Source organism: Equus caballus, chromosome 3 (assembly GCF_041296265.1).
Source record: "Equus caballus isolate H_3958 breed thoroughbred chromosome 3, TB-T2T, whole genome shotgun sequence".
NCBI classification, from domain to species: domain Eukaryota; kingdom Metazoa; phylum Chordata; class Mammalia; order Perissodactyla; family Equidae; genus Equus; species Equus caballus.
Window position 1 is genome coordinate 65,929,624 of NC_091686.1, and position 27,681 is coordinate 65,957,304.

The 27,681-nt window shown below is 37.2% G+C and overlaps 1 protein-coding gene across 6 annotated transcripts in view; it reads right to left on the reverse strand.

Moving 5' to 3' along the window:
• The window catches only part of ART3 (ADP-ribosyltransferase 3 (inactive)), a 118,663-nt gene that overhangs the window by 35,861 nt on the left and 55,121 nt on the right, over positions 1–27,681 (reverse strand). The window lies entirely within an intron of this gene.

Below are 27,681 nucleotides of genomic sequence, written 5' to 3' on the forward strand. Positions count from 1 at the left end.
GTGAGAACACTAAGAAGGGAAGGTTTGGTAATATCTGCAACTAAACCTCTCTTTTGAGTAAGATACACATAGTAAATATATTGACTGCAATGCTGAAGAACACAGAGTTCACTGATTATGGATAAAAACCATAAAACGTCCTAGGAAATTCATACCTATGTGCATCAAAATACATTAATAGATGGTATTAGATAGCAGCACTATTCTTAATAGCTAAAAACTGGAAACTATCCAAATGCCTATCAACAACTGAATGGACAAATTTGTGGTATATTCATACAATGGAATTTTGTATAGCATTGAAAATGAATAACCTCTAACCATATATAACAAATATGGATAAATCTCACAAACAAAATGTTGAGCAAAAGAAGAGACACAAATATATATATACAGCATAATTTAATTTATATAGAGTACAAAATCAGGCAAAACACATCTCTGGCACTAGATACCAGAATAGTTGTTACTCCGAATAGGAAGTAGTAACTACAAGGGGCACAATGGGAGTACTGGGGATGCTAGTTGGGTTCTGCTTTCGTTTCTGGGTGTTGATTACTCTTGATATATTCAGTTTGTGAAAATCCACCAAGCTACATATTCATGTGCATTTTTCTATATGTATGTGAGTACATACATACATAATTAATCAATGAAATGTTTTAACTTCTCATGAAGTACATTCACTTTTACAAAACCCATCTCTACTCTTCAAAACCTCTAACTTCTTCCTACATCACTGGCTAAGCAATTTAAGATTAAACACACTAAACAGACTCCCATTAACAGTATTATTTTAAAAAAATGGAGTTGAGGGGCCAGCCCTGTGGCCTGGTGGTTAAGTTTGGCATGCTCCGCTTCAGTGGCCTGGGTTCTGTTCCCAGGCACAGACCTCCACCACGCATCAGCGGCCATGCTGTGGCGGCAACCCACGTACAAATTAGAGGAAGATTGGCACAGATGTTAGCTCAGGCCAAATCTTCCCAAGCAAAAAGACCCAAATGGAAATAGATTAGAAAGGAAAAGAGGGTTTGCACACGTTTTCAGGCCTTATGTTCATGCTGCCCTGATTTTAAGTCCCAGGCACATGGGCCTACAGGGAATGCAGCAGTGGGGTTTTCCTGTCTTTGGCCCCCTAAAGCCTACCAAATTCATCTATATATCACATAAAAGACTGAATCAACTAAAGAGAACATAACAAACACTGCAGGAAGTTCAAGGCAAGATTGGCCTTGTTTATTCCCAATATACTTTTGCTCTGTTTCTGATTTCTTCCAGTTTTTAACTTTGTTTTATTGAGGTATAACTGATATACACTATATTAGTTTCAGGTGTACAACACAATGATTTGATATTTGTATATATTGTGAAATGACTATCACAATAAGTCTACTTAATATCCATCACCTTACATAGTTACAGATTTTTTTTCTTGTGAAGAGAACTTTTAAGACATATTCTCTCAGCAACTTCCAAATATGATGCAATACAGTATTATTAACTATAGTCACCATGCTGTACATTATTTCCCCATGTCTTATTTATTTTACAACTGGAGTTTGCACCTTTTGACTCCCTTCACCCATTCCACCACCCCCCCCCCCCCCCGCCCCGCCATGCCCTCTGGCAACCACAAATCTGTTCTCTGTATCTATGAGCTCGGCTTTTTTTGTTTTTTAGATTCCACATGTAAGTGAATTCATATGGTATTTGTCTTTCCCTGTCTGACTTATTCCACTTAGCATAATGCCCTCTATGTTGTCACAAATGGCAAGACTTCATTCTTTTTTTATGGCTAAATAATATTCCATGCATATATGTATACCACAACGTCCTTATCCATTCATCCATCGATGGACATTCGGGTTATTTCCATACTTAGTGATTGTAAATAATGCTGCAATGAACATGAGGATACATATATCTTGTCAAGTTAGCGTTTTCATTTTCTTCTGATAAATACCCAGAAGTGGAATTGCTGGATTGTATGGTAGTTCCATTCTTAATTTTTTGAAGAATCTCCATACTGTTTTCCATAGTGGCTACACCAATTTACATTCCCACCAACAGTACATGAGGGTTCCCTTTTCTCCACATTCTCACCAATATTTGTTATTTCTGGTCTTTTTAATAATAGTCATTCTAACAGGAGTGAGGTTACATATCATTGTGGTTCTGATTTGCATTTCCCTGATGATTAATGATGTTGACATCTTTTCAAGTACCTGCTGGCTTTCTGTATGTCTTCTTTGGAAAAAATGTCTATTCAGATCCTCTGCACATTTTTTAACTGGATTGTTTGGCTTTTTGCTATTCAGTTGTATGAGTTACTTAAAGACTTTGGATATTAACCTCATCAGATATATGACTTGCAAATATTTTCTCCCATTCAGGAGGGTGCCTTTTCATTTTGTCAATAGTTTTTCCTTTGCTATGGAGGACCTTTTTAGTTTGATGTAGTCCCACTTGTTGATTTGTGTTTTTTTTGCCTTTGCTTTTGGTGTCAAATCCAAAAAATCATTGCCAAGGAGCTTACCACTTATGTTTTCTTCTAGAAGTTTTATGGTTACAGATCTTACATTCAAACTTTTAATCCATTTTGAGTTAATTTTTTTGTATGATGTAAGATAGTGATTCAGTTTCATCCTTTTGCATGTATCTGTCCAGTTTTTCCAATACCATTTATTGAAGAGACTATCCTTTCCCCACTGTATATTCTTGGCTCCTCTGTCATAAATTAATTAACCATATATGCATGGGTTTATTTCTGGGCTCTCTATTCTGTTCCATTGATCTACGTCTCTGTTTTTACGCCAATATCATACTGTTTTGACTACCATAGTTTTGTAATATAGTTTGAAATCAGAGAGCATGATGCCTCCAATTTTCTTTTTCTTTCTCAAGATTGCTTTGGCTATTCAGGATCTTTTGTGGTTCTATACAAATGTCAGGATTGTTTGTTCCATGTCTATGAAAAATGCCACTGGAAGTTTGATAGGGATTATACTGAATCTGTAGATTGCTTTGGGTAGTATCAACACTTTAACAATATTAATTCTTCCAATCCATGAGCACAAAACATCTCTCCATTTATCTGTGTCATCTTCAATTTCTACAGCCAATGTCTTATACTTTCCAGTGTATGGGTTTTTCACCTCCTTGGCTAAATTCATTCCCAGGTATTTTACTCTCTTTGATGCAATTGTAAATGGGATTGTTTTCTTAATTTCTCTGACAGTTTGTTATCAGTGTACAGAAACACAACAGATTTCCATATATTGATTTTGCATCCTGCAACTTTACCGAATTCATTTATTAGTTATAACAGTTTTCTGGTAGAGTCTTTAAGGTTTTCTATATGTATCATGTCACCTGCAAACAGTGATACTTTTACTACTACTTTTACAATCTGGATGCTTTTTCTTTCTTTTTCTTGCCTAACTGCTGTGGATAGGAGTTTCAATACTATACTGAATAAAAGTGGTGAGAGTGGACATCCTTGTCTTGTTCCTGATTTTAGAGGAAAAGCTGTCAGCTTTTCACCATTGAGTATGATGTTAGCTGTGGGCTTGTCATATATGACCTTTATTATGTTGCAGTATGCTCCCTCTATACCCACTCTGTTGGGAGTTCTTATAAAAAAATGGATGTTGAACTTCGTCAAATGCTTTTTCTGCATCTATTGAGATGAATATATGATTTTTATCCTTCATTTTGTTAATGTGATGTCTCAGATTGATTTGTAGATGTTGAACCATCCTTGCATCCCTGGAATAAATCCCATTTGATCATGGTAGACCCTCAGTGTATTGTTGAATTCAGTTTACCAGTATTATGTTGAGGATTTTTGCATCTATGTCCATCAGGGATTTTGCCTATAATTTTCTTTTCTTGTGGTGTCCTTGTCTGGTTTTGGTATCAGGGTAATGCTTGCCTTGTAAAATGAGTTTGGAAGTGTTCCCCTCTGTTCTATTTATTGAAAGAGTCTGAAAAGGACTGGTGTTGTTTATTTGTGGAACGTTTGACAGAATTCATTAGTGAAGCCATCTGGTCCTGGGCTTTGGTTTGTTGGTAAATTTTTAATTACTGATTCAATCTCCTTACTGTTAATTGGTTTGTTCAGATTTTCTATTTCTTCCTGATTCAGTCTTGGAAGGTTGTGTTTTTCTAGGAATTTATCCATTTCTTCTAGGTTGTCCGATTTGTTGGTGTATAATTGTTTGTAGTAGTCTCTTATGATCCTTTTGTATTTCTATGGTATCAGTTGTAACATCTCCTCTTTCATTTCTGATTTTATTTGAGTCCTCTCTCTTTTTTTCTCGGTGAGAACAGCTAAAGGTTTGTCAATTTTGTCTATCTTTTCAAAGAATCAGCTCTTAGTTTCACTGATCTCTTGTCCTTTTATAGTCTCCATTTATTTTTGCTCTGATCTTGTTATTTCCTTCCTTCTACTAACTTTGGGCTTTCTTTTTCTTCTTTTTCTAGTTCCTTGCGGTGTAAAGTTAGGTGGTTTGAGATTTTTCTTGTTTCTTGAGGTAGGCATTTATCGCTATGAACTTCCCTCTTAGAACTTTTTTTTTAACATCCCTTAAGTTTTGCTATGTAGTATTTCCATTTTCATTTGTCCCAAGGTATTTTTTATTTTGCTTGCTTTCTTTCTTGACCCACTGGTTGTTCAGTAGCATGCTGTTTAATCTCCACATATTTGTGAATTTTCCAGTTTTCTTTGCATAATTTCTAGTTTCATATCATGTTTAGAAAAGATGCTAGCTATGATTTCAATGTTCTTAAATTTGTTAAGACTTCTTTTGTGGCCTAACATATAATCTATGCTGGAGAATGTTCCATGTGCACTTGAGAAAAATGTGTATTCCTGTTGCTTTTGGATGGAATCTTTTGTATATATCCATTAAGTCCATCTGGTCTAAAGTGTCATTTAAGGCTGATGCTTCCTTATTGATTTTCTGTCTGTATCATCTATCCATTGATGTAAGTGGGACATCAGTGTCCCTACTATTATTGTACTGCTGTCTATTTCTCCCTTTTTGTTGTTAGTGCTGTCAAGTCAATTTCAACTCCTAATGACCCTGTGTAGAGCAAAGCAGAAACTTGTCCAGTCTTTTTGTGCCATCCTCTTACCTTCTGGCACTATCTCAGACAATGCTCTGCTGCTATTCAGAGTTTCCATGACCAATTTTTTCGGAAGTGGGTAGCCAGGTCCTTCTTCCTGACTTTTCCCTTTAGGTCTATTAATATTTGCTTTATATATTTATGCGTTCCCATGTTAAATGCATAAATATTTACAAATGTTATATCCTCTTATTTGATTGACCCCTCTATTGTTATGTAATTCCCCTCTTTGTCTCTTATTACACTCTTCATTTTAAAGTCTATTTTGTATAATATAAGTACAGCTACCTCAGCTTTCTTTTGGTTTCCATTTGCATGGAAATATCTTTTTCTAACCCTTCACTTTCAGTGTGTGTGTGTCCTTCTGTCTGAAGTGAGTCTCTTGCAGGCAGCATATGAGTCTTGTGTTTTTTTTCCATTCAGCCATTCTACGTCTTCTGATTGAAAAACTTAGTCCATTTACATTTAAAGTAATTATTGATAGGTATGTACTTACTGCCATTTTCTTAATTGTTTTCTGGCTGTTTTGTAGTTCCTCTGTTCCTTTCTTCTCTTGCTTTCTTCCATTGTGGTTTGATGACCTTCTTTAGTGCTGTGCTTAGATTCCTTTCTCATTATCTTTTGTGAAGCTCCTACAGGTGTTTGCTTTGTGGTCACTATTGGATTTATATATAACAACCTATATTTCTAAGAGTTTATTGTAAGTAGATAACAAGGTTTGAGCAGAGGTATGACATGATCTGACTTATTTTTTAAGATCATCCTGGCTGTTATTCTGAGAACAGTCTGTAGGGTGAAAGTAGGAAGACCACTTTACAGGTTATTATAATAATGCAAGCAGAGATTACGGTGGCTTGAACCAGGATGTCAGCAGTAAAGGTGGTAAGATTTTGACTGACTTCTTAGGATAATGCTTTGAAATCCATCCACATTGCTGCATGTATCGGTAGTTCTAAAACTGACTGCAGTGACAGCTGCACAATTCTGTGAATACACAAAAAAACCACTGAATTGTACACTTTAAACAAGTGAACTGTATAATATCTGAATTACATCTCAATAAAGCTGTTTTTAAAAAAGGAATGAACTACTGATACAGGTAACAACATGGATGAATCTCAAAAACATTATGCTAAGCAGTCAGTCACAAAAAGCTACATACTATATGACAATATTTAAAGGACATTCTAGAAAAGGCACAATTATAGTGACCGAAAGCAGATCAGTGATTGCCTAGGCCTTGAGTGGAGGGAGGAGACTAACTAACAAGGGCATGAAGGAACTTTTTTGGGGTGATAAAATGTTTTATATTATGATTGTACTGGTGGTTACAAGATGACATACATTTGTCAAAAGTCATGGAATTGTACACTTAAAATTGATCATTTTTATTTATATAAATCATATCTAAATACAGCTGAATTTTTTAAAAAAACAAAAACAACAACAAATTTGCCCACATACTCCTTGGAACGTTTTTGTGTACCCCCAGAATTATATGTATCCCAATTTGAAGACTACTACTGTAAAGCATCTGTAACGTTGCAATGGTCCATGAAAGAGGCTGAAAGTCAGCTGGGAAATCCAAAGGACATTAGGGTCATGATTAGGTAATGCAAATACACATATCTGGACTGACAGCCACGGCAGGACATTACAGCAGTGAATATAAATTACCATTATTCAAAGACCAAGCAGGATCAGATACCTTAGTGAAGGCCAGTGACCACTAGAGGTCAGCATCAGAACAAGATACCTCTCCGCCAATAGCAGGACTTAGATTGCTCTCAGGAAGGATGAAAGGAGAGAAGGGGAGAAAAGAATTCTGAACTTAACTAAATACTTACTCAAAGACGACTGCTTCAACTCGGAAGTGACTAAATTTTAATTGGCAAAATTAATGTTTCTACCATTTGTGGACATGAGGGTTTGTGAACTAAACTGATTTCCAATATAGAGAAATACATTTTTCCTTTTTTGCACATGGTTCCCAACCTACATTGTTGCACTCAGCTATTGGGGAAAATTGTAGTTTGCTCTCTGCTGGCTCTAGCTGTTAGTCTGGTCTCCAGCAATGGTGATATTTACATGCTGGTTCAGTAACTTAGTATTTTCCATAGATTTTGGGTGTTCAGTTGGTAAATCCTTCCATCACAGTCTCCTGGCACTGGGTATTCTAAGGAACAATTTCTGTGTCCTCTAATCCTATTAGGTGGTCCTCCCACAAACCCTAGATGAGCTTCCTTGGCCTTGCTGGACATCTTCTTACAGAAGATCACAGGTGTTACCTTCACTAAACTCAAGGGGAAACCTGGGAATTTCATCACTACAATCTTGATTTTGTAAAAAACTAGCGAAGAACCTCTGTCTGCTCCCAACTAATTCTGCTATTTTGCTAAGTCCAACTTATTGTTTGAGCGGTTCCATGTGAGACATGGTACTTTTCTAAGAGACCTTGAAAACAGCCCTGTTTGCCCAAGGAGAGGCAAGAAAACAATCTCACCTGCTCAAGGATTCCTGAAACTTATCAAGTTGTTTCTAAACTCCTACCTCAACCCTTTCCAGAGTTTCAGTCCAGAGGAGCCAGGACACAGGAGGTCTAATCTTTTCCCCATTCTCCTTTTCTCTCTGTTCTGGAATCAATTCTTCTATTCCCAATTCTGTTAAGGGTACTTTCTATATGCTATTTCCTCCTCCTCTATCCTATGCACCTCCTTGTTCTGGTATTATCTGTCTTTTCCTTCTCTTGGACTACTAATGACACAATCTTAAAGGAGACTGGAGTATAGACAGAACAGACTTTACAGACAGCATGAAAAGCATATCTATTTAGAATTTTCACTATAATTCAGAATATTATCCCTATAACATTCAATATATAAAATAATGATTATAATGTAACATTATTATATTTGTGGACATGTTTCTGTTGGTCGATTTTAAGCCTCTAAGCTTTAATTCTTAATTTTTTCTTTCTACTGCAGTGAGACATACATTCTTATCCAGGACAACGGGTCTCCATGGCAATGATTTCAAAGTGTATATCTGGATGTGTGGAGTGAGTTAGTGTGTGGGACGTATGATATTTCAAAAGAAACTCCTTCAGAAACTTCTCATATGTCCCTCACAATATATGTCAATGTATCTTCACATCTCCTAGAATGTACATTTAGTAGATGTCATTTACACTATGAGCACTTCACAAATGTTTATGAAATAAGGAAACACAGGGATGGAGAGAGGGAGGATAGAAAGTCAGCAGCCTTACTACGCTTAAGATTTCCAGAAGAAACATTAGCAGGAACAGTATCAGCAGCCTCAGTCACCAAGGGCAACAAATTTCACTTTTGCAACTAGATCCTTGGGAAGAAGTTTTACTCATAGGGACTTTCCAGTGAAAGTGGTAACGTGTCCTGTTTCTAGTCACCTGGACTTACAATTTTGGCCTCACTAAATACTTAGATGAACTATGACTTGAAACCGTATATCTATGATTCAGCAATTTTCTACTATTGGACCCAATTACACACACAAACTCAGTCACAAATTCACATGCAACACTACGTGCCAGATCATAGAGTTTAATTTTAATGCTCTAATACATATTTGTAAATTAAATTTACTTTCTTCACCATTGTGATAGGAACACTTGTAAGTGGGAAGCTCTAAGTTATCTGGTGAGTAATTTCCTACGTGCTGGATGGAGGCTAAAGCCCAGCTGAATTGTGAGTGTTCTTAGCTAACCTGTTATAATCTTACAAATCTCTTTTGCAGCTCTAAATTTCACCCAAGAAATTTCTTACTACACTGAAATCTACAGTCAACCTTTATTATTTAAATCATATAATTTGGTTTGTTGTCAAGAAATCTAGACGAAGACCATGAAGTCAGCAATTCTCTTTTCTCTCAAGTAAAGCTCCAGAGTCCAAACCACAAACATTCACCACAGAAGTCGAGTAACTGAGACTGCTATGGCACAATTTAAAAAAGATAACTATTTAGAGAATCATTTTATTGAGCACCCAAAATGTTCTAGGTAGACATCACTCAGCCAAGTATTAGGGACCCATGTAATTGTTGAGGATTTGGGTTTCTCATTTACTAATCATTAATTTGGATAATAAACTACCTCTAAGGAAAAGAAATAAGGGCATATGACAATTTCCCCTTGTATTCTATCCTTTCAGAAGGAGACCTCCAAAACTTGCAAATCAAGATTCTGGGACAATGGACTATAAATGGAACTTCTAACTGACAACAATGTTGACAGTAATTAAGGTAGAAAACCAAGAACTGAAATATGACAGTAAAATTTAGAGGTTCCCTTGTGCTCAGGAAGTACTTTAAAAGAGTGAGAAAAGAGATCAATAATCTAGGAAAAGATACTTAAAAGATAACTCTCTAGGAAAAGGAGTCTCAAGAACACAGCTCACAGGAGTCAACAACGTCAGAATTCCTCTCCAGGGAAAAACCCATTTCCAAGTTACTGACTGATTATACAGGCAACTCCAGAGATCAGATTTTTGTGGATTCTCTGTATCCATATGATTCTGCAAAGGTATTCATTCATTCACTCAAATATTTACTCAGAAAAATACTTGAGTGGCCTACTATGTGCCAGACCATAGAGTTCTATGTCAATGCTCTAATATTTGTAAATTAATTTTGTTTTCTTCACCATTGTGATAGAACATTTGCAAGTGGGAAGCACAGAGTGATCTAGTGAGCATTTTCCTAGGTGCTGGATAGAAACTAAAGCCAAGTGAATGTGATCTGTATCTCATTCTGCCTCTGAGTAGGGTAACCTGAACTTTAAGCGCACACAAGGTTTACACAAACAAGCAACTCACAAATATTTATTGAGTGCTACGTGTTACATCAGGCGAGGGATACTAAAAATTCTAAGACAGAATCCTTGGCCTCAAGATACTGTCTGGTGATGGTAACAGAATTAAGATGAGCATGTTTGGGAATCTTGATATTGCTAGGAAAACACAGACAAGTCTTGCTAAGAAGCAAATTCTCTTTCTTAAAAGTATATAATTTGGTTTCCTTCCAAAGGATATTGGCTTATAACTATCCTTTCTTCTGAATATATCAATTTCAAAGTATCTATTATACAAAGCCTTATAAAGTTAACTTTTTAAATTAAAATTTTTATACAAGTAATGCTTACATATAACTTAAACATCAAATATTTCAGAAGGCTTATAATGATAAACAACAGTCCTTGCTCCATTTGTTCCCAGAAATAATCACTTTTAATTATTTTAAGTTCTTTTGTTTATACTACTAGTATTTGCTTATACTACCAGAGTATCTACTCGAGAACAAATCTAGTGACTTTGTACCACTACAGGTAAAGACTTTACTCACATTATTCCAACTTCCTTCTTCCTCCCAATATTGATAATTATAAGAGTATTTTTAGTATATTTAAAAGCATCAGCTTTCAACATTCTCTTTCTGGTACTCATTTTATAACAGGAGGATATGAGCACTCTTATGCTTCCCTTTACCGCCTTTCTGCCTTCTACCTTCAAACTTCTGTCAGCAATTCTTTTATCTTTATATGGTTAAAATTTAATAACATTTGCATTCTGTCATACAGCCAAAATAAAATCTTCCATGGTTTGGTTACACATCTATTCTACAATTAAAAACTAAAAACATTGTTTATGATATTGTAACCATGTAAATACTCTTTAATATATAACCATGAAAGCAGGCTAGCGTTGTATTTCCATCTCTACTGTTTCAATGTCAGCATCACTACCACACTCAAAGCAAAGCTTTCCTATGTCAAGATGAAACGAATAATCCTATCTAGTGGAATCTACTATCCACCTGAAATCTTGCCCCATTTTGGTCTATTTCACATTTGGATCATTACAATTTTTTATTTTTCCTTGAGTTTCTGAGTGCCTTTGTTGTCATCAGGAGAAAAAACTGTCTCCTTCCTATCCCTAATGTTTTTCTATTTCCAATTCTCTTGCTTGGAATCCGTTTTGTGCTTGTTCTTGAAGCCCAGTTTTAATCTGGACCAACTGCTTTCTAGGCCAACAACTACCACACTAGAAAATCTTTTAAATGTATCCCTGGGTATTTTTTCCATTTCTTGTATTACACAGCTTCTTTCTTCAAATTTGTCTTTGTTTTGTGGGAACACATTCTGAAATAATCTTCTCTGACAGGATGCATGGATAAATATTCTTAGTGCTTTCATTTTTGAAATTTAAATATGATTAACAGTTTGAGTGGTACATAATTCTAGGTTCAAAATAATTTTCCTTCACAATTGTGATGAATCTCTAAAAGATTTGTGTGAGTTCAATTTTTTATAAAGACTTTTTTTTTGGAGCAGTTTTAGGTTCACAGCAAAACTGAAAGGAAGGTACAGAGATTTCTTATATACCCTCTGTTTCTACACATGCATAACCTCCCCCATTATCAACATCCACCACCAGAGTGATATGTTTGTTACAAGTGATGAACCTACATTGACATATCACAATTATCCAAAGTCCATACTTTACATTACGGTTCACTCTTGGTGTTGTACATTCTGTGTGTTAGGGCAAATATATAATGACACGTATCCATCATTATAATATCATACTGAGTAGTTTCACTGCCCTAAAAATCCTCTGTGCTCCATCTATTTATCCCTCTCCTCTGCCTCAACCCACTGATCTTTTTACTCTCCACAGTTTTGCCTTTTCCAGAATGTTATATAGTTGGAATCATACAGTATATAGCCTTTTCAGATTGACTTCTTTCACTTAGTAATACGCATTTAGGTTTCCCCCATGTCTTTCCATAGCTTGATAGTTCATTTCTTTTTAATGCTGAATAATATTCCATTGTCTAGATGCACCACAGTTCATTTATCCATTCACCTACTGAAGGGCATCTTGGTTGCTTCTAGGTTTTGGCAATTATGAATAAAGTTGCTATAAACATCCAGGTACAGGTTTTTATGTGGACGTAAGTTTTCAACTCCTTCACGTAAATACCAAGGTGTGCAACTGATGGACCATATGGTAAGAGGACATTTAGTTTTGTGAGAAACTCCACACCCCTCTTTTACCTCCTCCTTCTATCCAAGGTTGCTTCTCCTCAAGTAGTAAGAAAATAGCTCTCTGTACTTCCTTTCTTATATCATGGATAATTTCACTATCATCATTATTATCTACACAATAGCTACAAATTTTTTTTTTTTTGAGGAAGATTAGGCTTGAGCTAACTGCTGCCAATCCTCCTTTTTTTGCTGAGGAAGACTGGCCCTGAGCTAACATCCATGTCCACCTTCCTCTACTTTATACGTGGGACGCCTACCACAGCATGGCTTTTTGCCAAGTGGTGCCATGTTCACACCCGGAATCCGAACTGGCGAACCCCAGGCTGCTGAAGCGGAACGTGCAAATTTAACCGCTGTGCCACTGGGCCGGCCCCTAGATTTTTTTTTATTAAGACTTTATTTTTTGTAAAGCAATTGAAGCAATAGCTGTATTTTCATCTGCAGTTTTTTCTCCATACAATACAAAATTGATTAATTAGAGATTTAGGAAGGAATAAAAAAAATCTTTTAAATTGGATGAAAAATAATCTATTGTCACTCATTTATCAGCTGTAAGATGTCCAAAATTGCATGGGACCTTGTGGATGGAAGACATAAAACAAGGGTAAACAGGATCTGATTTACTGATTTGAAAGGCCTCATCGAAGTATGCCTTCCTAAATAAGAGGGAGAAAAAAAGGAAAAATAATTTTTACTTTTAACCCCATACAGTTCCTTTTTAAATGCATAGAACAACACTATTAAAAAGGTGAGAATTTTACATAACATGAAGAATAGAGCAAAACTCTATCCCTAGGCATGGCTACAGCTGTAATCACGAGCTTACTTATTAACTCTTTTCCCAAAACTGGAAACCCCCATGAAGTAACCACTGTTGGAAAATCATTTAAGCTTAAAAGAAAATTAATTTAAGCTGACTCTCTTCTGGAACAGGAAATCTTAGCTTTAAAAAAAAAAAAAGAGAAGCAAAACTAAAGGGGGTATTCCTTTTCGTAGATGAGAAGAGTTGATGATGATGGCTTTCTCTTCCAAAGTAATTTTTCAGTGAGTTCCTGCCTAGTTCCACCCCAAATACCAAATTCAAATGCTCTTTTGTTAGCTTTTATATAAAACTGACAAAAGGCTACTATTAAACTATCTCAGAAACACTGCTGTCTAATATTGTTCTTAGAATATCTAAGGAAAGATATTCTAAAAATTCATGTGGAAACCCACTTCTGTGGCTCTCAATCCTTATGCTTTGGCATTGTTCTCATTCACTCTTTAAACCAAAATGTGACTAAGCCCCTAAGTATGAAACAGTATAACAGATACTTAAAGCACAAAAATTTAAAAAAAATAGTCCCCTTTCCCCAAAGAATTTACAGTTTATAGGTAGAGGATACCATATAAAGAAAAATTATATTATGTGAGGTAAGTGCTATGTCAGAAATACACATACCGTGATATGGGTCCACAAAGGAGGGCAATTACTTAAGCTTGGAATCAGGGAGAGATGCTGAAAGGAAGTGATAATTCAGTTGACTGGAGAGGAAATAGTAGTTAGGAAAAGAAAGAAGACGCTGTTCTAGGCTGATTTCAAAGTATATACAAGGCACTGACGGCATAAAAGGGTAGCACATATTCAAGAAAACGCAAGATAAGCAGTATAGTTGGACAACATGATATGTGCTAAGGAGCAGGGAGGTTCAAGGCTAGGGAGGAAAGCAGGCACAGAGAAGATTATAAAAATGCCTTGTGTGTAATGCTTAGAAATTGGAACTTTTCTGAAATGGCAATGCAAAACCATGAAGTAGGGAAGAAACATGATCTGATTTCAGCAAAGAACTAGGATATGAATTAGCAAGAAGTTTTAACTAGAGGCAAGGAAATGTGTTGATAGCAGGGAAAAATCCAAGTAAGAAGTGGCAGGAGCCCGACCTAAATCAGTATAATGGATGTAGAATCAAAAAGGTTTGGTAACAAATTACATGGGGTAGGGATGGATAGAGGTGTAGCATAAGAGAAAAGAAGGAGTTTAAGCTGATTCCCAGATTTCTGACTAAGGCATCTGAATGGACAGAAGCATTATCAATCAAGGTAAGAAATAAGAGCAAGTTTTTGTGAGAAGAGAAATTTCATTTTAACATAACAAATTTGAGGTCCCTACAGGATATCACAGGGAAGATATCCAGCAGGCAGCTGAATTTACGGTTCAGAGAGAAATCTGAGATAGTGATTCAAACTTGAGAGTCATTAACTATATTAATTTTCTATTGTTGCTGTAACAAATAATCATAGACTTAGTGGCTTAAAACGACATAAATGTATTATCTCAGAGTTCCTAGGTCAGAAGTTCAACATAAGCCTCCAGAGGGTAAAATCAAAGTGTTCACAGTGATAATTCCTTTCTCTCTAGAGGCTCTAGGGGAGAATCCATTTCTTTTCTCCTTCAGATTGTTGGCAGAATTTGGTTCCTTGAAGATGTAAGACTGAGATCCCAGTTTCCTTGTTGGCTGTCTGAGGACTATTCCCAGATTCTAGAGGACACTGCATTCCTTGGTTTGTGGCCCCCTTCCTCCATCTTCAAAACTAACAACAGGTGGAGTTCCTCTCACACTTGAATCCCCCTTCCTCTTCTTTTGTTGTATCTCTCTGACTGACTGTTCTGTCTTCCACTTTGACTCTTAAGTGCCCACGTGATTACATTGGTTCCACTTAATGCATGTATGTATGTATGTATTTTAAGGTTGATAACCTTCACTCCATTTGCAAGGTTTCTTTTGCCATGTAATGTAACACATTCACAGGTTCCAGAGATTAGGGCATAGACATCCTTGGGGGGGCCATTATGCTGCCTACTGTATTAGCTAATAGGTGTGGTGGGCTTGAATGCAGAGGATAGTGCCCTGGAGAACACTGGCATTTAGGTGCAGATGGAAAGGAGTTCAGGAAGGAAATTAAGAAGGAGACTAAGCAGAAGTTTCAAGAAGAGAGATTTTCATGAGGGAGAAAACAGGTGATGGTCAAAGACCACAAAGAAATCAAGATAGATAAGAAACAGAAAGGAGTCCTTTAACTTGGTTATATAAGAATACCCATTAACTTATGATAGTTCCACAGTAGAAAAAATCTGACATCAGCAGGTTAAACACAAAATAGGAGAAAGTAAAGACTATGCAGAGAGCTTACTAAAAACATGGTACGATGATGACTGTGTTAGTCCACTAGTCCTGCCATAACAAATACTACAGATTGGGTGGCTTAAACAACAGAAATTTATTTTCTCACAGTTCTGAAGGCTAGAAGTTCAAAGTCAAGGTGCCAGTAGGTTTGGTGATCTTGAGTCCTCTTTTATTGGCTTACAGATAGCCATCATTTTTCTGTGTCCTCAAAGAGCCTTTTTTCTCTGTGCATGTGCCCCTGGTGTCTCTTCCTCTTCTTGTAAACACACTTGTCCTGCTGGATTAGGGCCCCATTCTTACAACTCCATTTAACCTTAATTATCTCCTTAAAGGCTCTATCTCCAAATAGTTACATATAGTTACACTGGGGGTTAGGGCTTCAACCTATGAATTATGGAGGAACGCAACTCAGTTTACAACAACGATGATGACAATGATGATCACTGCTAACATTTACTGAGAACTAAATATGTGCCAGGCACAGTGTTAAGCACCTCACATGTATTTTCATTTGATCCTCAAAGCAACCTTATAAAAAACTATTATTTCTCTCACTTCATCATTTGAAGAGTTGAAGCAAGGTCATACATCTAGAAGCAGCAGAGCTGAAACTTGAATCCTGGTCTTTTAGCTTGAGCCCATGTTCTCAAACACTACGCTATCTCTACGTTTTCAACAGCTCTACTGGAAAGGAAACAAATAAAGCAGCTAGGTGAGAATATGGAGATGAGGAAGGTTTTTGTTTTTTTGCTTTGCTTTGTCTTGCTTTTATAAGTCCAAAGCTAGGAATGGCTTGAACAAGTTAATACCCTAAATGGAAAAAAGCTCACAGCAAGTGAGTGGATGAAGATTGATTCTATTGTTCCACTTTTGGCTTCACCCCAATCTTGGTGAAAACTGAAAAAAAGCTGCATCGCACAGCTATTTAAATTATTCTCTCTACAAATAATTCAAACTACCTATTATGTGATTGGCACTATAAAGAATCTTATGATACTAAGCAAAAATCTGAAACTGTCCTTGCCCTTGTAACACTTACAGTCTAGAGGAGGAGACAGACACTAATTAACTTATCATAAAGGAGTATATAAAAATAAACTGAGATAAGTGCTATGAAAGAAAAGAACATACTTCTATGAGAACATTTAATAAAAGAACCTCATCTAGATTCGAGGGGGTCAGGGAAGGCTATTATAAAAGAAAGTTACCACTGAGCTCAAAGCAGAAGGATGAGTAATATGTGCAATGGGGAAGGGAATGGGAAATGTTCTGGGCTTAGGGAAGAGCAAGGAAAGGCCCTATGGGATGTGTGGGAAGGACTCTGGCACATGTGAAGAACTGAAAGAAGGTTAGTGTGGCTGGTGCTCAGATAACAACAGGCAGAGCGGTAGAAAATGAGGCTGGGGAGGCAGGTAGGGCCATTATAATGAATTTGGTCTTAATCCTAAATGCTATTGGAATTTTTTTTGAAGAAGAAGATGATTAGCCCTGAGCTAACTGCCAATCCTCCTCTTTTTGCTGAGGAAGACTGGCCCTGAACTAATATCCATGCCCATCTTCCTCTACTTCATAAGACTGGCCCTGAGCTAACATCCATGCCCATCTTCCTCTACTTTATACATAGTATGGCTTTTTGCCAAGCGGTGCCATGTCCGCACCTGGGATCTGAACCAGCAAACCCCGGGCCACCGAGAAGTGGAACGTGTGAACTTAACCGCTGCGCCATCAGGCCGGCCCCTGGAATGTTTTAAGAGTACCACAGAGGCACAAGATTGGATCTGCCTTTTTAAAAAGATCCCTCTGGTTCCCCTGTGGAGACTAGATTAGAGGGAAAACAGAATGGACACAGGGTGATCACTTAAGAAGCTACTGCAGACTCCTATGTTTCTGGCTTGCACAACTGGCTGCAACTGGTGGGTGATGGTGCCATACACTCAGGTTAGGTACACTGTAGGAGGAAAGATTTTATGAGTTTGGTTTTGGATATGTTGAATCTGAGGTGCTTCTTAAATACCCAAATGGGGATGTTGAGTAGGCAGTTGTATATACAGATCTAGAACTCAGATAAGAGGTCCAGATTAGAAATATAATTTTGGAATCACTGATATATAGTTACTGAAGCATGATCATTGACTATACTGCCTAAGATATGGCTAGTCATAGAGGATAGAGGATAGAAACTGATAAAAGACTGCGTAGGTCTGAATCCTGAAGACACAACATTTAATTAATAGGGAGGAGAAGATGGGCCTGCAAAGAACAACAGCCAGGGAAGCAGGAGGAAAACCCTGAGCACAATACCACAGAGCCAGAGGAAGAGAATTTCAAGAAGGAGGGATTCAACAATATGAAATGCTTTTGATAGATACGAATGCACAGACTCTTAGAGTTTAAAGGACCTTAGAAATCATCTGCTTCAGTGCCACCTTATTTCCTGAATTATGGAGTTAAGATTCAGTTAGCTAGTAGAATCTAGATTAAACCCCTAATTCCTAAGGCACAGGCCAATACTCTTTTCATATACCCATTTCCTTAATGACTAGTACTTGACTCAGCTTTTCCTTCTTAAATTAAATCACCTCTACTCCTTTAGTTTTTCACAGTATTTCACCAAACCTCTGGCTATTTTAATGCCATACTTCTGAAGGTTCTCTAAGTCCTTAAGTCATAATCCATTCTAAAAGAAGCCTTCAGCAAACTCTAAATTAGGTTGCTGAATCAAAACTACAATGAGCTATCACCTTACACCAGTCAGAATGGCTATAATTACCAAGAGAAAAAAATAACAAATGTTGGAGAGGATGTGGAGAAAAAAGAACCCTCATACACTGCTGGTGGGAATGCAAACTGGTTGCAGCCATCATGGAATACAGTATGGAGATTTGTTAAAAGATTAAAAATAGAAATCCATACAATCCAGCTATCCCACTACTGGGTATTTATCCAAAGAACATGAAATCAACAATCCAAAGAGACTAATGCACCCCTATGTTCACTGCAGCATTACCCACAATAGCCAAGATGTGGAAGCAACCCAAGTGCCCAACAACTGATGAACAGATAAAGAAGGTGTGGCATATATATATACACACAATGGAATACTATGCAGCTAATAAAAAAAGACAAAATCATCCCATTTGCAACAACATGGATGGACTGAGGGTATTATGTTAAGCGAAATAAGCCAAAGACAAACACTGTATGATTTCACTCATATGTGGAAGAAAAACAAACACATGGACAAAGAGAACAGGCTAGTGGTTACCAGAGGGGAAAGGGGTTGGGGGAGGGTGATAGGGGTAAAGGGGCACATACGTATGGTGACAGACAAAAATTAGACTATTGGTGGTAAGCACAATGCGGTCTAAACAGAAACTGATATAATATACACCTGAAATCATACAATGTTATAAACCAATATGACCTCAATAAAATAAATGAAAAGTAAATAAATAAATTAGGTTGCTGACTGATCTGGAGCTGCAGTCAGAAAATAAGCTACCACCCACTCCCACCACTCCTAACCAAAGTTGTTACGCATTAGGGTCTCAGGATAGCATCCTACACTCTTTGCATTCAAAGGAAAGACTGTTTAATGGGGAAACAACTGGAAGAGAGAACTCGAACAGAACTCTTTGATTGTCAGGTTGGCATATTCAGTCATCCTTTCTTGCCTGGGTAAAATTAAAAATTTAGGCCCAGAGAGAGAAGAAGGGAGGAAGAAATAAAGGAAGGAAGGAAGAGATGGTAGGAAAGTCAGAACACGGGACACAGTCTCTTTCCCCTTCTTTTATTCAGTGATATTACACAGCAGAGACAATTAAGGTAACTATTATGAGTTTTCTATAGTCAATTCTAAATGATCTTTTGAAGGGAGGGAAACATATTCCAAAGATAATCAATCCAATGGTAGACAATTCAAAATATTTGTTTTTGGAATCTATTTCTTTTTTTTTTTAATTTTTTTTCTTTTTTCTGCTTTATCTCCCCAAATCCTCCTGGTACATAGTTGTATATCTTAGTTGCAGGTCCTTTCAGTTGTGGCATGTGGGATGACACCTCAACGTGGCCTGACGAGCGGTGCCATGTCCGTGCCCAGGATCCAAACAGGCGAAACTCCAGGCCGCCGCAGCAGAGCGCGCGAAGTCAACCACTCGGCCACAGGGCCGGCCCCATATTTTTGGAATCTATTTCAATTGTTGGGTAGTGGTGGTATTTTGAAAATAATCTTAACATCTGAATTTGGCTTATGACTGATAATCTAGGAACCCATAATATTTTAAAATAAAGAACTATCCTATCAAGACATATCTCAAGATAGTCTGGAAAGAACTCTTTCATCTCTGTCCCAAACTTTGCTCCTCACTCTACGCTTCCAATGAATAACATCACCTTTCAAACTGATGCACTATTTCAACACCGCTGCTGGGGTGTTTCTGTTTTTGTTTTTCACATTTACAGACATTCTAGTTGTTTCACTCTACCTACACCAGTCTCTGAGGTACATGGTTAATCAAGATTTTTTTTTTAAAGATTTTATTTTTTTCCTTTTTCTCCCCAAAGCCCCCCGGTACATAGTCGTATATTCTTCATTGTGGGTCCTTCTAGTTGTGGCACGTGGGACGCTGCCTCAGCGTGGTTTGATGAGCAGTGCCATGTCTGCGCTCAGGATTCAAACCAACGAAACACTGGGCCGCCTGCAGCACAGCACACGAACTTAACCACTCGGCCACGAGGCCAGCCCCAAGATTTTTGATTTAACAGGCTTCCTTCCTAAACTTCTGTAGGATTCCAATGAATGAAGACCTTTCATGTATCAATGAAAGACTTAAGTAGAATATATGACAATGTTAATAAAATTTGGAAATAGATATTTGACTCTACAACTCAGGATTCTTCCATAGTTTAATCCTAATGCACCATTTAGCATAACTGATTATTATATATCCTTTACATACCATCTCAGGATCGGCAGACGGATCCGCTAATTAGAGAGACCCTTTTCCAATCCAGAAGCACTGCATGGGATTCTGAAGTTTCCCATTTTTTCATGCTTCTCCTTCTTTGTCCACTGCAAATTTCAGGTTTTCCTGAGATCACAGCTGTCCCAGGTACTCTTCTTTGTCTTAGGATAGATTCAGGTACAGGTCTGTAGTGGCTAGTGGCCAGAAAGAGGAAGGAAGGAGAGAGAAAAGGTGCAGCGATACTTTACAACAACTCTGAAAGAGGCTATTATTATATGACGGCTAAGTTCTATAGTACTTTTAAGCTTGAATTTTAGGTGCCTTAAAAGTTAACTAGATTTTGTAAGCCAAAAAGTACATAAATATATTTATTAAGACTTTACTTGATCTCACTGCTATGTGGAATCTGAAAAAGAAAAGTGACAACCAAGCTCACAGATACAGAGAACAGATTGGTTGCCACAGGCAGGGGGTAGGGGGTGTAGTCAAAGGCACAAACTTCTAGTTAGAAAATAAATAAGTCATGGGGATGTAAGGTATAGCATGGCGACTATAGTTAATAATCCTGTATTGCACATCTGAAAGTAGCTTAAAGGGGATCTTAGGAGTTCTTACCACAGGAAAAAATGTTCTGTAATTATGTATGCTGATAGATGTTAACTAAACTTGGGGTGATCATTTCACAATATATACAAATACTGAATCATTATGTTGTATACCTGAAACTAATATGATGTACGTCAATTATATCTCAATTTTTTATATATATATATATATATATATATATATATATATATATATATTTGGAGGTAAAAAAAAGACTTGACTTTATGCAAGGCGAATAGGAGGAGACAGAAGATAAATCTAACAAGCTTCCTGCCCTGGAGAGACCTCTCAAGTTTAACAATCACCATCACCATTTCAACACTTATGGGAAAGTAGGTTCTGATTTCCCAACCAGTAACTAAAGGTTTCCTGAATATAACACCACCAACAATCTTTTTGCTAATTTTATAAGTGTTAGTGCTACACATCCAACTCATATTTGCCTAACGGTTTATTCTGTTTAAATGGTTTATTCAGCCATATTTGGCTAAGGGTTTATCCCCTTATTTCTCTTTGTTAAATATGTACAAATGCAGTAGACTCACATTTATATAGTTTCCTCATTGTTTCTCTTAAGTAAATCCCTCTGCCCTTAATGCTACTGAATTTTGTCAGTCACTTGGTAGTTTTAGTTGTCCACACAATTTGAGATTGCCTGAATATGCAATGAGAGTACTGAATGGCAAGTAAAAGACATTTATTTTTCTTACCTACAAGGGAAGGGAGGTACCCACAAGGGAAAAATCAATGGAGAAAAATTGAGAATGTAAGCGAAAGGCCACTTAATTCAAGTTTTTAGTTAGAGATACAAGAAAGGTTCAAGGATTCAACTCATGATCTTTTAAATTTAAAACCAAGAAATAACCTTTTAAAAGTAAGTTTTACAGGTATTTTTAAAAATTCAATTCCATATTATAATCAATTTAAAAATAAGGATAGAGAAAGAGAGAGGGAAGGATTGGGAATATGAATAAATATTGGGGGGAAAAGCAAGAGGAAGGGAAGGAAAGACAGTAAGAAAACCGAAAGAACTTTGGCCTGTGGGCTTTCCAAAGCAAGTACCTGTTAGATTCTTCTCCTGCACCATGAATCCAAAGGCAACAGAAAAGAAGTCACTATTGCTTCTGTTTACAAATTTTAATTCAAAACAGGAAAAAAGGCCCTAACTATGGAAAGAAAGGCAAACATACTTTGCTTCTGCAGCAAAGGCTATCTGATCGCTGTATTTGTATGTGTGTATATAAATAGATAGGAAATTCCTGCTCTTTTTCTCACCTTTTAAATAATTAGGTTTTTCTTTTTTTGCCCAAGACGACAGAAAGATAGAAATGAATATCGCCAAATATATGCTTCAGCAATGATTAATTCCTAGAATTATGAAGCTTATTGAGTCAGAAACTGATAACATACGCATTTTCTCAACTTTCTATTTCACTCAAACACAGAATCTTCCTTCAGAGCAATATGTACCTTGTGGAACCCTCTACCTCTGGCAGTTATAGGAAGTTCAAGCTCAGTCTCTACATTATCTGGTAACCAGACTCAAGTAATTCATTCAAACTCCCAAACGTCCCATCTACATTACTCCACACATCATCATCTTTCTTCAATTTTAAAGAATACAAAGTGGGGTCAGCTCTGTGGCTGAGTGGTTAAGTTTGTGTGCTCTGCTTCGACAGCCCAGCGTTTTGCCAGTTCAGATCCTGGGCGCGGACCTAGCGCCACTTATCAAGCCATGCTGAGGCAGCATCCCACATAGCAGAGCCAGAAGGACCTACAACTAGAACATACAACCATGTACTGGGGGCTTTGGGGGGAAGAAGAAGAAAAGATTGGCAACAATTGTTAGCTTAGGTACCTTAAAAAGAAAAAAAAAAAGAGAGAGAGAGAATACAAACAAATCCATTGTTACAACGGCTATGAAGTTGGGTTTTTAAAAAATAAATAAATAGGTAATCCTTATACTAAGATGAAAAAGGCATTCATACTAATCAAAGCATTCATGAGAGTGACAGCAGAACTTCTTGGCTAAATTTTAAATGAAATTTGATTCTACTTAGTCTTATTGTAAAGACTGTACCCAGAAGTTATGAGCAATTAGCACTTTATTCATAAAGGATTCCTATCTGACCAACTCAGATGGGACTCCTTAGTTTCCAATACAGCTGCTATCTACAACAGTCAGCACACCAAGAGACGCTTCTGAAGGGAGAACAAAACACTGCCACAGCACAGCTGTAAATATTGTGGATAAAAACCAAAGTTGGCTGCTATCATTGTTCAGGAGTAAATTCTTCTCTGAAGAATTAAAAAAAGAAGAAGAAAACTAGTAACAGATTACCTCAGGGGAGGACAGACCTGTTTTTGGTATGTTTGAATTTATTTTTAAACCATGTGTATATACAGCACACTGAAAGGCAGTATGAATGGATTTCTGGATCCAGAATGCCTTAGTTCAAATCCCAACTCAGCCACTTTCTAGCTATGTAACTAATAACCATGTGATACTGGACATGTTTCTTTCTTTTCTGTATCTAGTTTCCTCATCTATCAACTGGATAATAATAGTTCCCCTCATAAGGTTGTTGAGAGGAATCAAAGAGTTAATAGATGAAGACAGTACACACAGTAGGCACTATGTAAGTATTAGATATCATTGTTTTTAACCTTTTGAGTTAATTTTAAGACTTAGAGAAAGTTGCAAAAATAATATAGCATATCCTTATCTCCCTCACTCCTCTTCCCCTAATGTTAACATCTTATATTACCACAGGACAATTATCAAGAACTGGAAATGAACATTGGTACAATATTCTTAACTACACTACAGACTTTATTTAAATTTCACCAGTTTTTCCACTAATGTCCTTTTCTAGGATCCTATCCTGGACACACAATGTATGTAGTTATTTCTACTGAGTCTCCCCGAGTCTGTGATAGTTCTTCCTAGCAGACACAAACTTAAATCAAATGATCAAAGTAAGTATCACTAGTAAGATACATCAATATTATGAATTCCTTGATACGATACACTGAAAAGGACATAAGAGCATTTTGTAGTTTTCTTGCCAAAAATGCATAACCTCATTCCAATTATGAGAAAACATAAGATAAGCCAAAATTGAGGGACACTCTATAAAATAACTGATCAGTACTCTTCAAAAGTATCATTTTTACTTTTTAAAAATTAAGAGTAAATTATCTTTTTAATGAATATCTGTAAGCCACAATAACATCCCAAAGTTTGGCTAACTTTTCTTTAATTCTAATTTATAGGTAGTTCCCTACTTGTCAATGGAACCTAATTCAAAAGTTCATTTGAAGACCCATTATTTTCTACCAAGATGATTTTTTTCATGACAGAGCCTATATTTCAAGTTCCTTATGAGGCAACTCTATTTTAGCAGGCTAGCCTAGAAATCAAACTAATCTAATACATATTATTTTTCTAGAGAGAAATGTATTACAGCTCCCATCCTGAGATGTCAGGAATACATCTCTTTCTCTTATTCACTCTGTCCTCAACCTGATGGGCAACAGGAACTCTGCCTCTTCCCTGTCTATCTAAACACGTCCAACACCCCATTACTCTGCTGCGGTTAAACAATAATGCTGGTTCTTGGCAATTCCCAGGTCTGCTCTCCCCTCACTCTAAAACTGCTTCTCTTTTCTCTTTCTTTAAATTCCTTAAACTCTTGGATTCTTGGCAATTTGAGATCTATTTCTGGAGCCTTCAGTTTTGGCAATATGTTCACATGTCTCTCTGGCTTTCCAGACTCAGCTCTGGACTCTGCCCATTCTTCAGATTTTGGGAAGGCTCCACAGGTATAAGTAAAAGTCTCCTTCTACTAGTTTAATTCTGTTCACAGAACTCCATCTACCAGCTAGGCAGACTCATGGCATCCTTCCAAATATGTCAATTCAAACTTTGAGGGTTCTGGAATGGAGGGGTCCTGGGATGAGGAGAGAGGTTAGCAACTACAGCTACTGGAAATCTAAGAAAGGATTTAGAATGTAGGCTAGAGAAAAGGAGAAAGGTAGTGGGATGGAGAGATGGGAATAAGGGAGCAGAGCACTGATGTCCTAAAGCAGCTTCCTTGCCTCCTCTTTCATTCCCTGTTTCCCCTGGAAGGCTCTAAGGCCTTCATCTGGTATAAATTCCCAGGGATGGGGATTGACCTGCTGGCTGCCTACTGCACTGACTTCAGCTACTACCTCAGCCCCGAGTTTCTGTCCACCTTAGCTAACTGTAGAAAAGAACACAGGCTTCTTTCCTTTTTCTCTAACTCTGGAGTAAGCATCAGTTGTTCTGAAGTTTTCTAAGGCTCACTATTGCTAGTCACGATGAGGAAATAGAGGATAAACATTACTAATAAAGGGTAAGTTTTAGGAAGTCTCACAATAGTCATTCTCCTGGTATTTAATGAAACAAATTAAATGGGGCTCTAGACTTTCTCAAGCTTTCCTAATTGATTTCTCACCAGGACCCTTAGATTCTATTTATCTCAAATTGTTCCATACTTAGTCTTCCACTCCAATCTTCTTTTGAGTTTCCTATTTTCTAGGGAAGTTTGGTTCTGGGAGTTACACAGTCAGACCTCTGAGACTGTCTTTCACTCTGCTGTTTCATCACAGAAGAGAACTCGTGTGTGCTTTTTCACTGCTACTATCCCAACTCTGCTACTTACTAAACGTGTTAAATGATTTGGGGAAGAGTTAAAGCCTCATTTTCTTTTTTAAAAAGAGGATAGTGGTGCCCTTTTTTACAGAATTATTGTGAAGACTAGTGAGACACTATGTACAGTACCTGGCAAATGCAGGCATTCAACAAACGAAATTATTATAGTCTCCATCACCCATCCTGCTACTACCATATACTCAGCCCCCAAGTGGTACAGATGTCAGGTGAGAGGCAGGAAACCAGAGCTGAGGAGCAAGCCACACTTCCCTGACCATACCTCTTGCTGCTGACCTACCCACACAATTAAAAGTAAGAACAGGAAGCAAGAAACATAGAAAGTAAGCTGGGTTGTGTACGCTTCTAAGGTGGAACCAGGAAGTTAGGAAAGTCTTAAAAATAGAAAAATGAAAAGATTGTTTTGTGGGATTTTTATTAAAAACGGAAATAGCATTCAGCATAATGTACAAAATAAAAATACACAGCTTATCTAAATACTTAAAAGAGTTGTTCTTGTTTTGAATCCAAAAGAAAGTAATTTATTCTAAGTATCACGATAATATGAGAAACAAAGTATTTGTAACAAAAAATGTCCTTCCAGTGCTTTTTTATTTTTTACATTCCTGACTATGTTTCCTATTTAAAACATTACATATAGTTAACCCTTAGTTTAAACTGGCAAGCCATGTGTACGGTAATGCTCCTTATAAATGGTCATTTTACTTGTCGTATTAAAAAGAACATACAAGTAAGTCCAAGGCAGCTTCATACCTTACACAAGTAGCTCCTCTAACATTCACATGCAGGACTCATCTGTCTAGGCAAGATCCTTTTGTATATTACAGTCCTTCCAACTAGCCCTGAAAGAATATCAGCGATTTTCCCCTCTCCTCCAGCTTGTCTGAGTAGCAGAGGAAACAAACTAATGATAACCGAAGCTACTGTACAATTTTCCCTCTTCTTACTGAATCGCTTCCTTCAATTAGTTGTTTGTAAAGTTGCTCATTACTAATCTCTCACGTTTCTATCCCCGAACAAGAGGCATGTTGTTTCCCAACTTGGAAAATTAACATGAATATCCACATTGACCTGGTGGTTGCAGACTGCAATCATTTTCCAAGTGGGCAATTTAAGGCCATGCACACAGCTGCCTTTGTTGTAAGAAAAACAATTTCTCTGAAGTTTATGGTGATGTTGAAGCTGCTGTGTACAACCCATTGCTCCTGGCTCAAAGACATGCAAATGGCAGTAAACATTCTGTGAGGAACATAGAGGATATGGAAAAGAGGGTTAATCTATCCAATAAAGTAAGAGAACTTGACTGATGGTTCTGTGTACTATATTTTAACAATGAAGTTTTAAAATTTTACCTAAAATTCCAAAGGAAACTAACTTATTTTCAGATCCATGTTCTTTTTTTTCCTTCTGAACTACTGTGACAACAAATAAAGTAAGCTTCTCTTTGACACTTCTTAATTATACTCTAATAAAATCAACTTGGCAGTGAACTTGGCAAAAAGTAACATTCCAGGGCCGGCCCAGTGGTGCAGCAGTTAATTTCGCATGTTCCGCTTCTTGGCGGCCCGGATCCCAGGTGTGGACATGGAACCACTTGGCAAGCCATGCTGTGGTAGGTGTCCCACATATTTTAAAAAAAAAAGTACAGGAAGATGGGCACGGATGTTAGCTCAGGGCCAGTCTTTCTCAGAAAAAAGAGGACTGGCAGATGTTAGCTCAGGGCCAATCTTCTTAGGAAAAAAAAAGTAACATTCCAAGGCAAGTAAACTGGTTATAGATAAAATAAACAATATTTATATACTATGCTTGGCCAGGTTAAAAAAAACAAATGATGGTTATTTGGTAACTTTCCTTCCAAAAAGGTAAACATTTAAGTTTTCTTTTCAAAAAAGGAATAATAGATCAAAAATCTTAATCAGGGGCCAGCCCAGGGGCCAAGTGGTTAAGTCTGCACGCTCCGCTTCAGCATCCCAGGGTTTCGCCTGTTCGGATCCTGGGCGCAGACATGGTGCCACTCACCAGGCCATGCTGGAACGGCGT